Raw genomic sequence first — 20,799 nt, forward strand, 5'->3', positions numbered from 1 at the left:
AAACTATAAAAAAGTTTAAAACTTACTTCAGAGTTTTAAACATAACCGAAAAGCTTCAGTCTGTGATCCACCTGATTCTCAGTGTACTAGTACAGTGCACAGGGCATATGCCCCAGGATCAATCAGTCCCATTTAAGCTGGTTCCCCACCTCTCCTCCTCTCTCCTTCTCTCTAGCATATCAAAAACATGTTCGGCTATGCATGTAGATTGCTAGAACATTTGGAAATCTGTGCTAATTTTTCATTTCTTTAGTTCAACTACAATCAGTGACACTAGAACTGGTTTCTCTGAAGGGTCCCATTCACTTTCCTCTTTTTGCCTTCCTCTTCTCTAATCTGTGGCATTTTAGAAACTCCAGTTTTATTAGGCTAACATGTACTGATCATCTTTTAGTCACAGCTTAAGCACTATTTTTCCAAAATGGTATATATGACCTTAAAATTGTGCTTTTACAGTTTCATAGCATTCCATGGTTGTTTATTTTGGTATCATACTTTAGTCATTAATCATATTGGACTTCTCTTCAGTCTTCACCTACTTTATACCAGCATATCATCGCTCTTTACATGCTTTCTTTCTGCCTGCAATACTATAAATATGATTTTAGCAGTTAATTCTTTCTTAACAATTCTTGGAGTAATACTTGGCTTTAGATTAATGGTTTTTTGTGATTGCTCTTTATTTTGGTTTTACATGTACTTTTCATACCATCAGGACATTAATTGTACAGGGACTTGTTTTCCCTAGTGGGCTAATGGGTAGATAAGGAAATGACTTTTACTGTACAGCACGGCAACACCAGGATGAAAAGATCGCCTGGAACATACTTATAGAATGAATAGTCTATCAGGACGTTTAGTACATACAATCTACCCATTGCTACCTGGACAAGTTTCATGAAAAAGCGGAGGAGTTTTTTTTAATTCTTTACATATGTTTTATTTAAGTAGATAGTACATCTATTAATGTTTGACCTGTTTTTGTTATATTGGTTGTAGTTAATGTTTTTAATTTACATGTTAGCATAACATGTATTAACCTTTTGCACTTGGATGTCGAGTGTGACTCGACACGGTTAGCATTAGAATAAAGGAATCGAGAAAAAACAAGCGAGTGCAAAGGGTTAAATGAACTACATCATCTTATACCTTCCTATATAAAACCTGTTGAAAATACATTGACTTCAGAAAGAGGTTAATATACTAGTATATACCTATATATGTATAGTGCTAATAAAACAGTGTTCATGCACTGAAATTTAAGCTGTATTATAAAGTATTGATAATTGTGTTTAGTGTACCTGTTTATCAGTAACAATTATTTAAACAAATTCAATATAATAGATACATCTGCGTGCTGTCATTTCCCTCTGTATAAGTGAATACAAAATGTCAAACCCAATTCAGTCTATTCCATTCTTCACCTCCCCACACATATCACTTAAAGTATTCCTAATGTACAGACATGGAATATACAATTTATTTTCTTTTTTTTAACCCTGAACATTATTATAAAATTAAACCCAGAGATGAACTCATTCATTTTCACATCCATGTATCAGATAATTTTTTAGTACTGCTTATGTGAAAGTTTTCTTAAGCATTCATGAGTATGGGTAGAATGATAAACAAAATAGATAAAGATCCTATCTACAGAGAACTCTTATTCTAGTAAGGAAAAAGGAGAGAAACACACACACACACACATGCATATATATATATATATATATATATATATATATATATATATCAACAACAATTAGTGTGAGAAAAATAAGGTATATTTAGAGTCATGAAAACAATTTTTGAAAGTGATAACTAGAAAGGATTCTGTAAGATAATTTCAAGGAAAGATAAAAAGACAGGAGTGAGCTAGTGAATAACTGAGGGAACAGCAGCAGTAAAAATAATGTGGAAACCACCTTATGAGAAACTGAAGATTTAGGCTTTGTGAATTGAATTGAGATATTCACTAAAGCAAATTATTAAAATTTGAATTAACATGACAAAAAAGCAATGCACTCTTATATCAGACTGCTAATTGATAAACAACAATTGTTTCTATTTTACATGGGATTGTAAAAGACTCAAGACTCTTGATGGATATTTACTGGAATATGAAACATCTGTCATCATGATCTTCTCTTGTCTTAATTGATAAGCAATAGAAAAGAAAGTGATTTATGACAGCTACTTAAAATTGTTAAGAACTAATTAAAACTCCAGGGAAGGTATGTCTTTTAAAAAAACGAAATCATTGGAATATTAGGTACTGGAAACTGAGTAACTATGAAAACAGTACACACTGAAGCCTAAAAGAACCAGGAGCCTTTTTATAGCTGCTATTTTCCCCTAAAATTCCCCCACTGACTACACAACTCTTCCATTTTTTTTCATCACAGTATCTATGTGCATTTAAAAAGATGGCTAAATAATTTACATCATATTCATTTGTATTTAATTGGTTTTTACCTCCGTATGAGAGGATGCCTGCATCATTGATCAATTCAGTGCATATAAAGGCACTTTTGAATGAAAAGATTGGAGATTCAAGACTAAAGAGAGAGAGCGTAAAAGGGATACAAGAATATTTATGAGAAAGAGATTGAGGAAAGCGGAGAATTCAAAGTTGAAAAGCTTCAGATACATACAATGTGATGAATACAAAGAGCCTATTTGAAGCAAAAGAATTCTATTAGGGAAATACTGACTTTAAAGTATGATTGAAATAGGTTCTGGCAACTAATAAAACAAGTGAAGGGAGAGGAAAATAAGAAGATAATAGCAGTACCTTAAAGATAATTAAGGTATAAAAACCATATGGTGCTTCTTGTTTAGGATGAATAACATGTGTTCATTCATATTCCTTTACAAACACACCATTAAAATGGTGGTCATTTAATAAAAAAGTAAAGGTTGCAAGAATAAAAAGAACTGAAAGGGTCCATCAGTGAACTAAATATATTTCAAAAGCTTTTTGTAAGATGAAAGGCACATAAAAATTCATAATGAGTAAAATTTGAGACACAGGCAAGGAAGCCAAAATCTATGTGAAAAGCAGGAACTCATTTGCTCTGCTGAATCTGTAAGAGCCTAGGTACTAAGAAAAGCTAAACCTGATAGATGGCAGAAGTGAGATGTAAGCTTAAAATTACAATTTAAGATCTATAAATGGAATTGCCCCCCCACCACCACCACCATCACCACACACTCTTAACATGAGATGAGTGTCCATTCATTGTAGTTCATTTCTACAGTAGAATAAACTTTCTGAGAAAAATTTGTACGGATATGTGGGCATTACTCAGGACACAGATCTCCCAACGTACCTATTTGTAGACTCCAAGCCAAATAGCTACTTCTTCAATTTATTTAAAAACATATTAGATGCTCAGTTACATAAACTCTGCTAGTTTCATTGTAAGTTATGAAAAGACAATCATGAATCACAAAACACCAGAGGAAAGCTTTCAATATGAAGATGGAAACAAAACAAAACAAACATGGAATAGAAATTACTTGTTAGACAATATAAATCACAGAAGAACATGGGAGAGCAATAAAACAATTGCAAAAAAAAATGTCTAATTATCACCTCAGACCCTTTGTTTCTTTGCTTGTTTTGATAATGCATCCACTAAATAAATTTCTAGAAAAGGGAAATTCTAATATAAGAAACAGTTTTGGGAAATTTAAAATAAAAAGCTTCCAACAAATGGTGCTGGAACAAATGCCCATTTAGCATACAAAAATGAATATAGACAAAGATCTTACAATACATTCAGCCCAAAAAGCAATTGAAAGGTGAATCACCAACTATAAAATTCTTAGAAAATAACATAAGAGAATATAGGTGACCTTAAATATGGCAATGACCTTTTAGATACAACATCAAAGATACAATCCATGAAAACAATTGATAAGATGGACTTCATTAAAATAGAAAATCTCTGTTTGGTCATAGATAATGTACAGAGAATTAAAAGACAAACTAATTAAAGGAAATATTTATAAAAACTACATCTGTGTAAAATGACATTGGAATTTTGATAGGGATTGCATTAAATCTATAGATGGCTTAGGGTAGTATGGGCACTTTAAGAATATTCATTCTTCTGATCCAAGAACATGAGATAACTCTCCCTTTGTTGTCTTTGCTTTCTTACATCAGTCTTACAGATTTCATTGCACAGATCTTTTGCTTCTTTGGTTAAATTTATTGCTAAGTAACTTTACTGTTTGCTAAGTAGGATTACTGTTTTTGATCTATTGTGAACGGGACAGTGTAAACTACCATGTGATCCAGTAATCCTACTTCTGGGTCTATATCTAAGGTGACCAGAAGTCCCGCTTTTGGCGGGACAGACCCGATTTTTAACAATTTGTCCCGCGTCCCGCGGCGTTTTAAAAAAGTCCTGATTTTTGGAAAGAATGCACAACAAGCCAGGGAATGGTGGGAGAACGGGAAGGGAATATACGGTTTTCGGTGGCCATGTGGGTATTTAGCCAGGATATGAGTTTTATATTATTTTTGTTAATTTTATAATGTTAAACTTTAATAATAACAAATAATTGTTGAGAACTGATTATCGAGAACTGCTTATCAAAGTTCGCATTGTTGATCAGTTGTTAGAATTCGACCACCATTGTTTGGACTTAATGAACAATGGCATTTTTTGGGATTGGCAATGACGAAAACATTTTGTAACTCCCTCTCAGACGATACACATCGTACTGTGTGCTAGTAAGCTAGTTAAACAAGTGATGTCATTACAAATCAGCTATTTAGATAACTTAGGTAAGTAATTTATTTATTTATTTCATAAATACATAAATTTTCTTGAATTTAGCAGACAGTACTCGTATTATTTATATTTTATAGTGGCGGCAAAAAGTCTAGCGCCGGCCTTGAAAGTGACACTTATGACTTACGTTACGGGAAATTCAGAGGAAAAATAATACAAGTTAGTATTGTTATTATTTAGAAATAAATATAGGATTAAAATAATTTTTAAAATATAGTTACTTTATAACAATCAAATTAATTTAACTTATAAACTAACAATAAAATATGTTCATGTAATTATGTATCTACTTACTGTGTTTTTAAGCAATATGTATATAATAATTTATAATATAATTTTAAATTATTTTTTTATATTTTTAACATAATGAGTAAGAAAAGAGGATGCAAATTCAACGATGATCTAAGAAGTGAATTTCCTTTTATTAAAAAAACCAAAAGTGATTACAATATAGACCAAAACCAAAAGTGATTACAATATAGACCAAATTTTTAATTAAGAACCCCTCCCCGGGCTGAAACTGGTTTGGCTCAGTGGATAGAGGGTCAACCTGCGGACTCAAGGGTCCCAAGTTCGATTCTAGTCAAGGGCATGTACCTTGGTTGCGGGCACATCCCCAGTAGGGGGTGTGCAAGAGGCAGCTGATCGATGTTTCTCTCTCATCAATGTTTCTAACTCTCTATCCCTCTCTATTCTTCTCTGTAAAAAATCAATAAAATATATTTAAAAAAAAAAAAGAACCCCCCCCCCCCCGGTCAATGGTGTCCTGCTTTACCAATGTTAAAATCTGGTCACCTTATCTATATCCAAAGTAAAAAAATTACATATATCTGTATTGCCATGTTTATTGCAGCACTATTCACAATTCCAAGATATAGAAACAAACTAAGTGTCCATAAATGAATGAATGATTGGATAAACATGTGAAAGATGTGAGATACACAAACTCCCTCTCTCTCTCGCTCTTTCTCTCTCTCTCTCATACACACACACACACACACACATACACGGAATATTATTCATCCATGAAAGAAAGAAATCCTGCTATTTGCAACAGCATGGATGGATCTTTTGAGGGCATTATGCTAAGTGAGATAAGTCAGACTGATAAAGACACACTGGATGACATCGCTTACATGCGAAATCTGAAACAACCAAACTCAGAGAAACAGTATATAATGGTAGAATGGTGGTTACCAGGCCCTGGGGTATGGGGGGTTTGGCGAGAATTTGTAACTAGCACAAAATTGTAACTAGTACATAAATAAGTTTTGGACATGTAATGTATAGCATAATTATTAGAGTCAACAATACTGTATCATAAACTTCAAAGTTGCTGAGAGAGTAGATCTTAATTGTTTCCACCACAAAAAAAGAAGCAACAATTATGTGACTTAATATAGGTGTCAGCTAATGCTTTGGTGGTCATCATATTGCAATATATAAATGTATCAAACCAACACTTTATATATCTTAAACTTACGCAATGTTATATATCAATATCTCAACTTGAAAGGCACATATGTTAAAGGACTATTGTTTAAAAAAATAAAAAGAAATCTTAAAATTCAGCAAACAGAAAATAACTTGATTAAAAAATGGGCCAAAGACCTTAACAGACACCTTACCAAAGAAGATATAAAGATGGCAAATAGGCAGATGTGAAGATGTTCCTCACCATATGTTGTCAAAGAAATGCTAATCCTATCTAATAAAAGAGTAATATGCAAATTGACCGCCACACCAAGACACAAGATGGCCGCCCCCATGTAGACACAAGATGGCCACCACAAGATGGCCTGCAGGGGAGGGCAGTTGTGGGAAGTTAGGGGTGACCAGGCCAGCAGAAAAAGGCAGTTGGGGGAGACCAGGCCAGCAAGGGAGGGCACTTGGGGGGACCCAGCCCTGCAGGGGAGGGCAGTTAGGAGGGACCAGGCCTGCAGGATAGGGCAGTTGGGGGGGGACCATGCCAGCAGGGGAAGGCAGTTGGGAGCCAGCAGTCCTGGATTGTGAGAGGGATGTCCGACCGCCTGTTTAGGCCCGATCCTCGGTCGGACATCCCTCAAGAGGTCCCAGATTGGAGAGGGTGCAGGTTAGGCTGAAGGACCCCCCACCCCCATGTACGAATTTCGTGCACCGCACCTCTAGTTAAAGAAATAATGAGATATTGCTACAAACCTATTAGTATGACCACAATCTAGAACACTGACACCACCAATGCTGAGTAGAATTTGGAGCAATAGGAATCCTCAATCACTGATGGTGGAAATGATAAATGGTACAGCCACAGTGGAAGAGAGCTTTGTGGTTTTTTACAAAATTAAACATAATCTTACCACATGACCAAGTAAATATACAACTTGGTATTTACACAAAGGAGTTGAACACTTATATCCACACAAAAACCTGCACACAAATGTTTATAAAACCTTCATTTATAATTGCCAAAACTTCTAAGCAAAATGTCCTCAAGTTAAGTGGATAAGAAACTGGCACATCCAGATAATAAGGGGATAAAGAAACTGGCACATCCAGATAATGGAACACTATTTAGAACTACATGTAAATGAGCTATAAAACTATCTTGAAAAGACATGTAGTTACCTCACAAGATATTACTAAGAGAAAGAAACCAATATTTTGATTTATATAAAATTTATTGTATAGTTGAAAGAGCTGAAGATAAAAAAGTATAATTTTGTAATATATACAAATGTTGAATTATTACATGGTACATCTGAAACTAATATAATGTTATGTATCTTAACTAGAGACCCAATGCATGAAATTCATGCAAGGGTCTTGGCCCTGGCCCCCGCCCACTGCTGCCTCGGTCAGGGGGCCTCTTCTGCCTCTGCCTTGGCCCCTGCCTACTGCAGCTTTGTTTGGAAGGAAGGACGTCCGGAAGGTCATCTGGTCTAATTAGCATATTATGCTTTTATTATATAGATTATACCTCAAAAAAGACACGAAAAATAAAAATTTTCTCTTTTTTAGTTTTATCCATGTATTACTTATAATTTAAACAAAAATTTAAAATGTGTTACAAATGTTTAAGAATTGAATGTAGCTAAGAAGTCCAAACTCAATTATCACATAAATAAATAAATTTCCATGTGCTATATTATTTTCATGTTTTAAACTTGAAATTTTCATCAAAGTTGACCTAATATGAATTATCTTTTGAGAAAAAAAATTTGGTTCAACTGAATTTATGATAAAGTACTTAAATGGTTGTCAACTTAGTTGAGACCAAATGATTGACTTTACGTGGAACTCAAACCCTGTGAAATATCTTATGTTGAATAATCTTTTATACAGTTTTGAATAATCCATACACTAAATAATGATAAAGGGACTTGAAGAAAAATTAAAACCACTTAGATATGTTGAAGAAAAAAAAAACTGCAATCTGACCTTAACATAAGATTTTACTTTAAGAAAAATTAAAATGTAAGTGAATAAAGTTTTTCAAATTTATCATAAAGATTTTAGAATGTTACATTTATTTTTTGAGTTCTATGTCAAAGCAAGTATCTGAATTATATTAAATTGATTGTGTTGTGAAAATTATGAAGTCTGATACATTTTTCCATTAAACCACTCAGTTTTAGAAAATAAAGTACTTTTTCCAAGCCTTCAGAAACAATTACTTTTCATGAGTCGACACAGTTTTTGATTGAGTCTGTCAGAAAAACTTGTATAGTTCTCTTGTTGTAATAAATGGAATATTCAGGTTTAATTTCCATAAAAATAGATTTTAGAAAATAACAATTCTGGGATTTATTAGATTTTCCAGCAAAGCATTGCAATTATCTCATACATCAGCCATAACTAGTGCTTATTACAGTGCCAGTTGTAATCATTTGCTGATTTTGCTAATGTTCATAGAATATTGAAGATTGCATTCGCCGTCTATCTCAAAATGATGAGTTCAGAGCCCTAAGTTTTCTTTTAAAATTTTTGACAAATATTTGTGTAGTGCAATGATTTTTCAATGTTTTTCATCTCATGGCACACATAAATGAATTACTAAAATTCAGCAGCACACCAAAAAATATATTTTTTTTGCAGATCTGATTAAAAAAATAGGTATAATTTTCATTCATTCACACTGGATGGCTATTGTTGTGTTACCTGTTGTCATTTTTTAATTTAATAATCTAAGGGAAAAGAAGCTGGTGCCCCTGACTAAATAGTCAGATGTTGCATATTTCTAAAATTCTTGTATTGAGAATGTAATGATTTTCTATCAGAATTTACATAACTGCATGAAAGTTTAATTGATTTATTTTTCCTTTTCATTCTGGAAGGGCATTAAGTATTTATCCCTTGGGATGTCAAATTCATCATATCTTGCCTGTTTTACTTCACATCCTCTGATTTTTCTAACTATAGACTTGAGTCCTCCTCAAATTATCTGAACTGATACCTGAGTGCAGCTCTCATTATACCAATGAGAGAGCTTGCAGTCAAGAAGGAATATAAGATGACTCTTGAACATGATAAAACATTTAATAAATAGAGTGAAGAAATTAATAAAATAGAGCCCAATATGAAGTTTCATGCACCCCTCTCTCCAACTTTTAAATATTCAAAAATATAGGCTACTATATGATTACTCTGCATTTTCTATGAATTCAAGTGTGATATGCTGTATTCCAATAATATGTAAAGCTATGTGTTAGTGAACATTGAAATAGAAAATTTATGTGTTAACCATTTTACCTTTGATTGGTATAATGATTTATTTGTGACTAGTGTCCTGGTGCACAGATTCATGCACAATGAAAGGAAATTAATTAGAAGAAATATTTTAATATTGCTATTCGCGTCTGGCTAATGAAAAGAAAATAGAATTCTATCAAGTCTCCTGTCTACCTACTCCAGGGCTTCTGTGAGGATCAATTGAGATGAGGCATGGGAAAATGTTTCACAAACATTTGGTTAAAGTGTAAAATGTTTGCAACTGACTATAAAGTAAGTTATGTTCCTGGGCTGAAAAAACTCCAAGGATGCTAATCACTAGGGAGAGGAAGCCGGACATTGATACTTGACATCATTATCGTTTCCAGGCTGGGCTGGGCTGTGGGCCACATTTTGCACCATGGGGTCTTGGCAGCGTTCGCTGCCATATGGTGGGCTGTTGCTCCAGGGTGGTGGCAGGGCCTGTGTCCCACTTGGGGGAAGCTGAATGTTGGTTTGTTGGCGCCAGGTCCATGGTGCTTTTTCTTTTTAAATGGCCAGTGCACGTCTTGGCAGCTCCTGCATTGAGCATCTGCCCCCTGGTGGTCAGTGCACGTCATAGCTACCAGTCAGACAGTCAGACGGACATATAGGCTTTTATATATATAGACTAGAGGCCTGGTGCATGAAATTTCATGCACTGGGGGGAGGGTCCCTTAGCCCAGCGTGCACCCTTGCAGTCCGGGACCCCTCAGAGGATGTCCACCTACTGGCTTGGTCTGCTCCCCATAGGGATTGGGCCTAAGCCAGCAGTTGGACATCCCTCTTACAGTCTGGGAGCCCTCTATCCTTACTGCCTGCCTGCTTGCTGCTCCTTACTGCTCGGCTTGCTAGTCCTTAGATATGCTGCAGAGGCGGGAGAGGCTCCTGCCACTACCGCTGTGCTCGCCAGCTGTGAGCCCAGCTTCTGGCTGAGTGGTGCTCCCCCTGTGGGAGCACACTGACCATCATGGGGCACCTCCTGCATTGAGGATCTGCTCTCTGGTGATCAGTGCACATCATAGCACTGGTCGATCTGCTCATTCGGCCATAAAGGTTGCTTAGGCTTTTATTATATAATCTTTCTCATAATTGTATTTAAATTGTTAATGAAATCATGCTATATGATTCTGGACTAATTAATGATTAATAAATAGGATCAAAGTTAAAGGTTACTACCAACAACAAAATGATTTCCAGAAAAGTTATTGATGTATAAACTAAGATTCCCAAGGCATATTCGGATAACTTTCCAAATAGGGTCAAAGTAAAAATATTGCTGATATATGTTTTCCTTCTATATGTACCTCTTTACATAGATTCACAACAAATGTTATGTGATTAAAGGGCCAAAAATACCCTGTAATAGAATACTTCTTACATTCTAGTGGCAACATAATAGATAGCTATAATTCTGAAACTATACAGGCCATTATTCACCAATGGTCCCTATGCAATATAATGATTGTACTAGCTTGATTTTTGCAAGTTAGTAAATGACTGAGTTAGATAAACTTGAACTTCTAGTGAAATCTTGAGCCTCATCATCTATTTCATTCATTAAGATGTGTGAATAAATCTATATGCAGTCTTGTATTATAATATGTGATCACCAGTTATAACTTAATATCTCTGGTGGCCCAGATAAAAACCTACCTTCCTTTTAGAATTCCAGTTTTTAGATTATTTAGATTATTAAACATTTTACTAAAGGTTAAATTAATAACCCTGAATCTAGAATAACAATTATTGGCCAATAACAATTTCTTTACATTCTCCTCTTCTTCCCACATCTCAATTAACCTGAGGCCATCAAAAAAGAAAATCAAACACTACTAAAGACAACTTATCTTCAACATTCCAACATACATATGAAATAGGCAGAGATTTATTTATGATTCCATTTGATAGTATTCTAATTTTCCTTGTTACATGGAGTAATTTTATATAACATTTTGGGTGATCTTACTTTATATATTAATTTGATTCTCCTTTGACTAGAGAATAATAACATAATCTTTAATTTTTTAAGCACACTTAAAATTATGCATGAAGAGAAAATTTGTGGGCAATATGTTAGTAATGAAAATTTAGTAAAATCTTGATTGCTACTTAGGTGGTGAATTGGTTTAATGTCTTATTTTTCTGGACTTAGATTCTTATAAAAGATGTCAAAATGTCCCTAGTAGATTTGTAAGAGCGTATGGGTTTAAAGATTGAGAATATGTATTTGTTAAATACTTTGAAAATCACAATAAAAAACTCACCTCTGGATACGGTTTTATAGGTTATTGACTTGAAGGCAGACACCCAAAACCTGATGTGTCCCTTGATGAGATGGTTTTATTGAAATTATATTCTTATTAAATTAAGAATATAAATTATATTCAAATTTAAAATGTTTAGAAAATCTCAGAGATAATTATCTAGGCAGCTTTTGGCATGTGATTGATTACTTTTGAATCATATTAGAACCCTTTGAGCAGAAGCAGAGTTAAAAGCTTAAGTCTAGACATGAGGTCATCATTCTCATTGTCACATTTCATGTAAAGAAAAGTGATATTCCTATGATTAAAACAGAGGTCCTCATTGGTGGAGATTTTCAGTGGAAATGTATTCCTTATTCTTGTTTCAATCCATTGTGATTTGCAACTCTGAGGATTCATTTATTTAGCCCAACCTGGAAAATTATGTGTTGTCATCTCTTCAAATAAGAATTCTCTTCAATGTTCCTTACTTAGGACTTACAGAATCCTACTAAATTGGTAATGCCTCTTCTTAATGCTTTGGAAGCCTATTTAATAATATCTTACCTTCAGGAATAAATGGATAAATTATTTTTTGTCCTTTCATGGGAGCCAGGGCTATGTACTTTTGTCAAGATGAGAAAGGCCTCGCCCTGCTGGCGTGGCTCAGTAGCTGAATCAGGAGGTCATGGTTTGCTTCCTGGTCAGGGCACATGCCTGGGTTGCATGCTCCATCTCCAGTGTGGGGCATGCAGGAGGCAGCTGATTAATGATTCTCTTTTATCATTGATGTTTCTCTCCCTCCCTTCCTCTCTGAAATCAATAAAAATATATTTAAAAGAAAAGGATGAGAAAGGCTTGAGCCTGGCAATTATGACAAGTTAGAAGCTGTGGAAACAGCAAAACCTCACTCAGTAAACATGTGATCTATTCAGAATAGTATTTGAATCAAGTTGGGACTTTTGTTTGCTGGTAACCAGAAAAATTCACTTCCAACTGACTATTGAAAGAAAAGGGCATTTATTTCATAGATTGCCTAATTTCACAATCTATACATTCCACAACCGGTCCTTGTCATTTACTTCTGTTTTTGTTTGTTTGTTTGTTTGTTTCACCTTTTCCCATTTCATTTTCAAGCAAGCTTATTCTTTAAACTTCCACAGGTCTCACCCTGTCTACATCTTTTGACTTAATTTATATAAATGAACATGGTGAAAATTGGCTGCCAGCAGGTAGGTCCAAAAATATGGAGAGAGTTTTTTGTTTTGTTTTGTTTTGTTTTTCTTCTGACAAGCTGTTACACACATACAGGATTGATTCTGATTGAGATGCATGAAAGTTTATGTTTAAGTGATACCTATCGATGTGGCCAGGGTGATCGACCTGCATTGTTTGGATGAGTATGTGTCCCACTGTGGTTATGAAGTATTTGTGCTCTTTGACCCAGGCTGGGATCACATGAACCGAATTTGGAGTTACAGTTAACTCCATTTAATACATGCACACAGATGGGTAAGAGGTAGTTTGGAGAAAAACATTTCAGGCACTCTTATCAGTAGCAAATGAAATGGATGTTGGATGAGCAACACCTTATTAAGAGATTGACGTAATTGGCCAGAAATCAAATTTCACAAGTGTTTACAGAGTTAGAAAAAAATAAAAATAAAAAAGCATGTGTGTGGTATATAAATAATATTCAAAACTACTAAATGCTAATTTAAAATAATTATTATATGTTAAATTAGAATATATTCTTGTGATAGGTTTTATTAATGTTTACTCAATATTCATTTTTTTCTCCCTGTTTTGTGCCTCTTTGAAGCAGGATTATAAATCCTTACTTTAGAGATTGCTTGATTGACTTGGCTTGGCCAATGAAATGTGAGTAGAAGTGCCATATGTCACTTCTTGACAGAACTTTGAAGCCATTGTGTGATTTTATGTCTATTTTCTCTCACACTGACTTCAACTGGATCCATCCGGATAGAGGCTGAGTACTGGAATACAGGTGCATGGAGCAAGGTGAGGCTCATATGGATAGACACTTTGAATAAAAAACAAACATTTGTTGATATAAACCACAAACATTCTGAGCTTATATGTTGTGGTATGCCTGTTAAAATACTGACTGACATGATCTGTTTGTGTGTTTTGTTTTTCCTTAAAAAATGTTTATCTAGTACTCTCATGGTCAAAATAAGTTAAGAAGCAAAGCTTTTTATCAATTTTGGAGGATGGCAAGTTAACACAGTTTAGTTTTAGATAATTTGAAAACAAAGAAAGACAAAAAAGTCAACTATGTCCCCCAGTATTAAATTATTTGAGAATACTGTTTTGGAGACTACCCTTTGAAGACAGGTTGTATTATCCTGAAACCAAAAATAACATTACATTTCTTTCTTTGGATTCACACATTTGTATTATGCAAGCCTCCATCCTGCCTGACTACAGAAAATTATTTTATTCCATTAACCTTGAGAAACCTCAAGGGATGCTTATGCTTAGATATTCCACAAATGAGTCCTTGTCATGCACTCTATTCTTCCCCTCCTTAAATCATTAATCTACCTATTCGGGTAGCTGCTACTCCTCTGCAGTTTTTATATTCAGCATGAATAAAGGCCCATCACCTAATACTATACTACATAGCTAAGACAAGACTATTTCACTCAGAAAAAGGTCATTCCTGGAGGCTTGGGGAATAAAAAATAAATAAACTTTAAACAAAACATTCCACTGCATTTGGTTACTGACAGAATTGTAACTCCAGGCCCTTTCCATTTAATACTGGCTTTAATTTTGCATAACTAAATGTTCAAATATAAATTGGATATTTCTATACATGGGACACCAAAAGCTTCTTTTCCAAAAACTCGATAAAAACAAAAGCATATATTTCCGAGATTAATATGTCCTTTTTTTCCTACTTTTACAAAACACACTTTTACAATTCCTCTAAAAATCTAGTCTTATTCAGAATATTTTCTGGCAACAAAATTCAGGCATGAAATATATTTGTCTACAGCCTAGTCTGCATTCTCAACACTCATTTAGTTGAAATGATAGTAGAAAATACAAATTAGTCATTTCTATTGAAACTTAATCAATTTAATATTTTCAGGTCATTTCATCTATAACCTAATTCAGTTCCAGATTTTTCACTCACCATCTTCTCTTCCCAAAATGCCATAGACATTTGTGAATTTCCTACTTCAGTGGGGAAGGAGTGTCTGATCCAAGGCCACCCTTGGTCTTTTCACCATCCCTGGTCATTGATCCATGAATTATTCTTTTTTTTTTTTATCTCCCTTATCTCATTACATTTGCTGGTGTCCTGCTTAGTCATTCCTCACTCTTCAGCAGGGGCAGTTAGGGGCGACCAGGCCAGCAGGGGAGGGCAGTTGAGGGTGACCAGGCCTGCAGGCTAGAGCAGTTGGGGGTGACCAAGCCAGCAGGGGAGGGCAGTTGGGGGCGACCAGGCCAGCAGGGGAGGGCAGTTGGGGGCGACCAGGCCAGCAAGGGAGGGCAGTTGGGAGCCATTGGGCTGGAAGGGGAGGGCAGTTGGGTGTGGCCAGGCAGGCAGGGGAAGGCAGTTGGGGGCCATCAGGATGGTAGGGGAGCAGTTAGGCATTAATTGGGCTGGCAGGGGAGCGGGTTAGGGTCAATTAGGCAGGCAGGCAGGCGAGTGGTTAGGAGCCAGCAGTCCCAGATTGTGAGAGGGATGACTGAAAGGTCCCAGATTGGAGAGGGTGCAGGCTGGGTTGAGGAACACCCCTCCCCGACCAGTGCACACATTTTGTGCACTAGGCCTCTAGTTTCTTTGATTAAAAACCCTCTTTACACTCTACATCTCAAATCCATAAATCCATTTTGGAATAATCCTTTCTTACCTGTTTAGTGAAACAATCATATATTACATATTCATATTCACTGCAAATATTTCTTGGAAGTTATTATTGGCATTACAAAATTGGAATAAACATATAATGTACATCTCCTGATATAATTGCATAGTATATTTACATAATCTGTATTAGAAAACTGATTGAAGAGTGTAATATCTCCTGATAATCTGAGTTTCCTAGACAGATACATATACTAGTATTAATCTATGTATCTACACATTAGCTATAGATTTATATTTTCAATGACATTTTGGAAGTCAAGAACTAGGGTTCTAGAAAGAGAACTGCATTTTTTGTTGTGTTGTTCCTCTTTCCACTTCCTATCAGGACTACAAAAACATGTCAGTCAAAATTTATATCTTGCTCATACTACGTATCTATTTTATATCAGCAGGAGTTTCTTCTTCATTTCATTTTCATACAAGGACCCAGGGTGAAAAAAACATTTTAGACTAACTGAAAAAAAAAAAAAACTAGAAACCACATCAGGGTAAACACAGAGAGCCTGAAAATATAGAGAGTCTCATATTTGCTTTTCTTGGATTGTTGCTAGAGTCCATGCATCAATTTCATTCATATTTTACTGGTCAAAATAAACTGGTCTCATCCAACACTGAAATAGTCCCGCCCCAGCTGGCCAACCTCCCGTGTCCCTCCCCTGCCCCGATTGTGAACTGGTGGGGTCCCTTGGCCTGGCCTGCACTCTCTCACAATCCGGCACCTCTCGGGGGATGTTGGAGAGCCAGTTTCGGCTGATCTCTGCAGGCCAGGCCAAGGGATCCCACCAGTGCACGAATTCATGCACCGGGCCTCTATTAATAATATAACTTAATCTACTTAATCATGTCAGTAAATGCAAGAATGGCTTATTAACAGTGAAATTTAATATTAAAGAGAAGTATCATTTCTTTATCTCAGAATTTTACCTAAAGATACTTTTGGCAATAGGAGCTACAGATCATCTAATCTAAATGAAGTGTTAAATTGCTGTCCAGATACCTCCTGGATTTACTAAGTAGCAATTAAGTTGGTCCTTAATTGCTACTTAGTAAACATAGTTGACTATGTCCCAGAAAAGTTAACTTATTTGCCAAAGATTGAATATTAAGTGGCATGGAGGGACTTTAACCAACTGGAGTCAATATTAATATTCATGACATATAACACTACTTAATAATGTGTCCTATAACAGTGCTTCAGATAGTGCTTTACTTTAAAATATCTTACTAAAATAACTAGTTTTCATAAATGCCATTGACAAATATTTTAAAATGTAAATAATAAAAAGATACAATTTATAGTATAAACAAGAGTATCCAATTACTATAATAAGTATAGTTATAAAGTACTTCAACAAAAAAAAATACTTTACCAAACAACATAAAATAAAGATTTAAAAATAGTTTCCCTCCTGCTTTTCCACAGACAAGTCCTAATGATGTGAACTTTATTTTGTCCTCTATCACACACTTTTGATAGGTGCATTAGCCAGTCAAGCACATAGGAGAAGCCATTAAGAAATTGACAGAATACCATCTTCCTGAAGAAGATGACATAATGTTATAAATACTTTAATTTTCTATCAAAATCCATACAAATTTAAATTCATTTCATTTAAAACTCTGGTGAAAAACAGAACTTTAAAAAATTATTCTGACATCATCTGGAAGAATAAATAGTTGAAGATAGCTAAGAAAAAATTTTAAAGAAAAACAATTGAAAAAAATTTATCTACCATATACTAAAATGTTGTATATGCTTAATTTAAGCAGTATTTTACTGGTCCAAGTATATTAAATCAGACCAGTAGAACAAAGTAAAGAACAAGAAAAATAACTTATTATTTCTGTACCACTGTGCATACCTACTTAGATGCTAAGAAAATGCTAAGTTCTATAGATATAGACTGAGAATAAAAGGTGCTCAATTATTAGTTATTTTTTTCAAAAGTATTTTCTGTCCAGAATATTGAGCATGTTTTATTTTTTAAAGAAAATAAATTTTCCCATTAAATTTGTTGTGTTTACTGATTTTTAAAATGTTTTTATTGACATAACTTTGAGGTAGGAGGTCTTATTTTCTGTCCTATGTGGTACCTGAAAATATAGTGGATATATTCTCCCTAGTACTCTGAATAACATCATTATCTACCCAGTAGAGGTGCATGAATTAGTACACTGCTGGGGTCCAGTAGGCCCGCCCTGCTGGGGGAAGATTGGGGGCAGGGCCAGTCAGGGCAAGGGGCCGGAGTTGTTCATGTCATTCTGGTCATTCTGCCATTCAATCTCTGAGCTTTTATTATATAGGATTAGTCAGCTCAGATAGCCATAACAAAATATCATAAATTTGTGTGGCTTAAACAACAGAAATGTATTTTTCTCAGTTCTGGAGGCTGGAATTTGGGGTCAGGGTACCAGCATAGCATCGTCTCATACACCAGAAAGCGATGGATCGATTGCCAGTCAGGGCACATGCCCAGGTTGCAGATTCAATACCCAGTCCAGTGAGTGTAGGAAACAATGGAACAATGTTTCTCTCTCTCTCCCTTCTTCTCTCTGAGATCAGTTAAAATGAATGATAAATAAATAATATTATATAAGTATGGTTTTAACAGGAAAGACATTAGTGATCTATGAAATGAAAAACCCATTATAATACATATATACAGCATGACCCTATTTAAAAAATATATATTTATTGATTTCAGAGGAAGGGAGAGGGAGAGATAGATAGAAACAACAATGATGAGAATCATTGATCAGCTGCCTCCTGCATCCCCCTACTGAGGATTGAGTCTGAAACCTGACCAGGAATCATATCATGACCTCCTGGTTCATAGATTGATGCTTAACCACTGAGCCTCACCAACCGGGCCCATTTTTATCAATACCAGGCACCTGAGGTACATTGACAAGATCTCACTCCTAGATGAAAGTCTGAAATTGCCCAAACTCCTTTGCAGCTAGGTTTGTGGATATGAATTCGTTTCTGCTAATAGGATGCGCTTGCACAATATTTTGAAGGCAGAAATGGGGCAGAGGCATCTTCCCGCAGTTTGGTCTGTTTGCTGCTGGTGATCATGTTTGCAGAGATGTGGAGGTTTTCTGCAGGGAATCCAGGCTGTGCACAGGCAGTTGTGGCAGAAGCAGTGCCCAGTGACCTGTTTTGTGCGAGCTGGAGGGCACTTGTGGGGGCAGCAGTTTCCCGATCCCTGGGTCACAGCTGTGCCAGGGTTTCCTGGAATTCAGTTGTGACAGAGGGGGCAGCTCCTCCCTCTGGCTAGGGAGTCTTTCCTGGGGGGCCAACCTAATACCCACTCCTCCAGCTTTCTGATGATTTCCCAAGCACCAATTCCCTGTGCTAAATTATTTCCTGCCTAAAATAGCAAAGATCTAAAAATATTTTGGATCCTCTACTTTCAAGGAAAACAATGCTGCACAGGTTCAGGTATGAGAAGTGGGTGAGGTGTTGCGGAAGGCTCCCTTCTTTGAGTCTCAGCTTCCTCTTCTGTAGAAATAAGTCCAAAGATTATTATCTGCTCATAGTTAATGAATACCGTGACAGCTGTGTTTCCCGAAGATGGCCACAACATTTCCCATCCCTCCTGTGGCCTTGCCACTTTCCGCCATATCCTCTCTCTTGAAGCTGGGCTGACCTCTGATGTGCTGGTAGCCAGTACAAATACCCATCATGATATTGATTTTATATAGTCAATTAAATACATAAAAATACTCATGGAAGTCTGTGATTTGCCCTTGTAATTTCTTAGTTGAATGAAGTTTATATTCGAGTAGACCTTTCAAAAAAGGGCATTACTACTCAGTTGTGTACCATGTGTATTGGAATGACATATCAAATTAATGTGAGCAAAATTAAACAAAGTCTAAGGGCAGCAACTGCATACAAATATTTATGGTTAATCACTTTCTGTCGGTATTCATTTTACTAATCTTCTAAGCAACACTAAAATTGAGTACCTCATAACATGAATTTCCTTTGGCAAATATAAGGGCAATGGATGAAGTAAAATGTGCTGGATAAGTGCAAACAACTTATCACCTTTTATCTAATCTATTGCAACAAAACTGAAGTGCTAATGAAATTGATGGCTACCTTTTTTTTCTCAGACCTTTATCAATTTGCATATATTCTTTGGAACATGTCTTTGCTTTCCTTATTGTCCTCCTTTTGTAAATAGTTTGTAAATAGGTGAAGACATTGCCATAACAGATCCCGCCACTGTAATGCCTTGCTCTATTAACATAATTTTCTATATGTAAATAACTAAGCTCAACTGCTTATAATTTTTACAAGTTGGCAAAGTAACATGCTATTTTTGAAATATCCCATGCAAGAAAACACTTTGATAGCTCACATTCATCTTTTTTGATACTACATGTAAAAGGAACAGATGTTATATATAAATCCAAAGGTAACAAACAAAATGGATTAAATTAAAATGCAATATTGACTATCAGGCCTCTAAATCATACATTTTGATGTGAACTACTTATTTGTTAATCTTTTGGGGCTTGTTACATAGGATATCTTTATATAATTTTCCTGGAAGTGTGTGAAAGACAACTCTGCATGGTCTTTAAAACATTACATTTCCCAATATTTTATTTTCATTAGCTTTGAAAGGTGCTCAAGAAAAATAACTATAGAGACATATCCTTCTGAAAAGTATGGTAAAACTTTTAATAACACATAAAGTGAATAGTCATAAATACAAAAAGAGCAGCAAGATTTTCAAAAGTATAAGTAATACCTCTTCCAGTTGGGATTATCTTTCTAGTCTAGTGTTCCACATTTCCTCTTTCTTATTTTCCTAGGAAGGCACAGATTTTTTAAAAATTGGTTTTAGAGAGAGAGGAAACATCTATGTGAGAGAAAAACATCCATTAGCTGCTGCATGCATGTATGCCTTCTACTGGTGTTTCAGCCCATAACCTGGCCATGTTCCCTGACCAGGAATCCAATCAGTTACCTTTTGGTGCATGAGATGATGCTCAACCAACTGAGCCACACCGGCCAGGGTGGCACATATTATTTTTTTAATTATACAATTTTGCTAAACATATTTACATTAATCAAAGCATCATAAAGAGAGTATCT

Source organism: Cnephaeus nilssonii, assembly GCF_951640355.1.
Source record: "Cnephaeus nilssonii genome assembly, chromosome: 3".
Taxonomy (NCBI): domain Eukaryota; kingdom Metazoa; phylum Chordata; class Mammalia; order Chiroptera; family Vespertilionidae; genus Cnephaeus; species Cnephaeus nilssonii.